Source organism: Hakea prostrata, chromosome 7, assembly GCF_041222555.1.
Source record: "Hakea prostrata isolate BN-2017 chromosome 7, UWA_Hpros_2, whole genome shotgun sequence".
Taxonomy (NCBI): Eukaryota; Viridiplantae; Streptophyta; class Magnoliopsida; order Proteales; family Proteaceae; genus Hakea; species Hakea prostrata.
In genome coordinates this window covers 66,129,171-66,132,334 of record NC_142606.1, presented here as the reverse complement: position 1 = coordinate 66,132,334, position 3,164 = coordinate 66,129,171, and positions in this window count along the sequence as shown.

Genomic DNA, 3,164 nt, shown 5'->3' with positions numbered 1-3,164 from the left:
TGACTTGTTAAGAATAGGTTGTAATAGAGGTTTCTCTTTTCAATTAAATCATTACTTCTTACGAAAAAAAAGTCATAGAACTTTGAAGAAACAAGAAGAAGATTGAATAATCTATAGAATCTTGAAGAAAGTTGTAGAATTTTGAAGAAAGTAGAAGAACCTTGAAGAAGCTTGTAGAACTCTAAAGAGAGATGAAGAATCTTGAAGAAAATTGTAGAATTTTGAAGAAATGAGAAGAACTTTGAAGAAGAGTATAGAATTCCAAAGAACGTCGTAGAATTTTGATAAAGATAGTAGAAATTCAAAGAAACATGTAGAAAACCGAAGAAGAGTGTAAAAGATTACGGAAAGCAAGAAATTATTATTTTATTCATCAGAGCCTTTAATAAACAAAGTGTTGCAACACCTCAGCTGTGTGTAAAGTTTCTTTGTTCTTAATACAATTCTAGTTTTAATCCAGCTTTCTTGTGAGTATATCTTTGTGAGTGTGTTATACTACCACTCCGTTGTGCCAACAGTGGTGAGTTCTCCTCCTTGTAACTTTGATATTCCAATTGCGCTTCATAAAGGTACTTGACAGTTGTTATTGTGTCTTACTCTAGTTTATCCTCCTCTTTGTAAACTCTCACCTTACCATTTTACTTGGAGTCGAGTCTTCAATTGAGTAAAGAACACTATAAAATAGTAGAGATCTTTAGCTTCAATGACTTTTGGTCTAAGCAAGGTATAACTTTGGCAACTGGCACTGAATGAGTGCGGCTCAAAGATGGAGTGTCTGAGTTCCATGGCCTGCAACTGCATCATCGGCCAGTGTACCGTTCCACATTGGAGCCAAGAAAAGCTTCAGATGTTCGGTCCCAGATGTTCGGTCTCTAAGGTGGAGCTTGTATCGTCCAGCCTACTGTAGCCAAGGGCAAAGACCTGGTGCAATTCAGGATTTCCAGGAGGTCGGCCTGGCATCTGACTCATAAATTTCAATTTTAACTTTCTGGGTATCTGATTGAAACTTCAGGTAAAGTATCTTGTCCACTGAGATGGCATGCAGATACCATGCATTTTCCATGCCTTGATTACTGAGAAGGCACGGGCATTCCATATTTTTCTATGTTTGGGCTACCCCAATGACCGCAGCGGATTCAAATGAAGTACTCATCTAAAATTTCCAGTTTTGCAATTTCTGTGGGCCTAAAATGTCCACCATGAGTTGCTTGATGCAACGCTAATTAAAGTGTATTCTGAATTCAAGATATGTTTTATCCAAGAGCATCTAAACTATGCTCTGATTCTTAATCACAAATAAATTCTGTGATATGAAAATATGAATCGATGCCACTCACAACCTGAGTTAGCTGACATTTGGTTGCCTCCACCCTCTGAAAAGTAGAAAAAAGATAACAACGCGCTTGAAGATGGATTACACCACAATCCCATCCTCCACGCTTTAAGCTGTGTCACTGGCTCGTGAGTCGTGACCTCGTCACACTTGGAATGAAACCACAGCATTTTCTTTTCCTTAGTGGAACAAGAACTTCATTGCATGGTACTGGAATAGGTATCAGGTAAAATGTTGCGTCAGGCAGTCAGCGTACCTTTTGGGTATCAGACCAGTATTGCCATCGCCACCTTTGTCTTTCTAAATTTATAAAAATTCATAAAAAAAAAAAATCCAAAAATTTCCCATAAAAAATAATAAAAAAATGTTTGTGTGAAATATTGAATAAATACAATAAATTTTGCTAAGCTTCAAGATAAATATGAGAATTATTTGTGTTTTAAGATAAATTTGGATGATCAGTATCAACGAGTGATATACATTTGGTTTTTTTTTTCCTTCACTTTGAAATTCGGTGATGTAATAAGATGTGACTCTACATGAGACAGACTGAACTTGACATTTTGAAAAGTGCAAGACAACTTCTAAAAATAAAAATAAAATAAGCTCGATGCCACTTCCCGGTTGCTGACTAGGGTGTTTTGTGTGGGCTTTGCATGCAAGTTCTAGCAAGCCATACTTAGGTTAAGTTAGTAGACAGATTATGGAGATTGAGGCTTCCCCTCCTCCCCTGGACTCATTGCTTCTGTTTTTGTGTCCTTTATATGCTCAAATGGTTCAGCGCCAATGACTTGACTGCTTTTGTGAAAACCATAGAATCTTTTCTTTCTGAAATTGATGTTGGATGTAAGACTTCTTTTTAGGTTCTGATTATCATGATCTTTCACCTATTTTGCAGCTTGAAATTGCGTGGCTCCAGTGTACTTCTACGCTATCTTGGTCGGGTGGCAGCAATTCAGAATTTCTACGGGCAGGATGCATTAGAAGCCGGCCAGGTGTGGCTTGGTGAATTTGCAAAATCTCTATAATACTTTACATGACTAATTTGAGTACACTGGTGCAGTTCCCCGGTTTTCCTTTCTGCCCTTTGTGGTAAAGCTTGATAATAAATTTGTTAATATAATTTTCCTATCTCCCTTCTTCAGATCGATGAGTGGCTAGAGTATGCTTCTATTTAAAGATAATGAAACCTCACCCCAGAAGTAAGTTGATTCGGGTTTTCTTGTCGTGGATGTAGGCTTCACAATGAATGCCGAACCACGTTAATTCTTGTGTTTCTTATGTGAATATTTATGATAATTCAACATGGTATTAGAGCAATGTTTTAGAGCAAGGTTCGGGTGAATCGTCTGCGAAGATCTAGTAAGGAGAATGAGAAAGGCTTCGACGAATTGACGAATTGATCAAAGGTACAATTTTAGAGTTAGAATCTCAAAGTTTTTTTTTTTATCTTTTTTTCTTTGTTAGATCGATCGGTGAAAAAAAAAAAGAAGAAGGTTCGGGAATCTCGTACCCTCCAGTGGCGTGGGCTTGAGTTGGTATTAGCATCAGGCGTTTAGAAGAAAAAAAGAAGAAGCTGCGGAAGTATGTGTTCTGCTCGTGAAAAGTTGCTTTGTTGTTGGTTGAAGTTTTTGGGTGAAAAGTTGCTTTTGCAATGATTACGTGGATTGATTAAAAAAATAAATCGAAAGATTGAAAAGGTTTGTTGTTGGGTGCGTGAAATCAACAAAACCAATAAAAAAAATTATACAGATTCAGTACCGTACAAGTTGTTTTCACAAGATTTTATGTGAAGGTGTTTTGTACGGGGTTAAGTGGTCTTAAGGTTTTT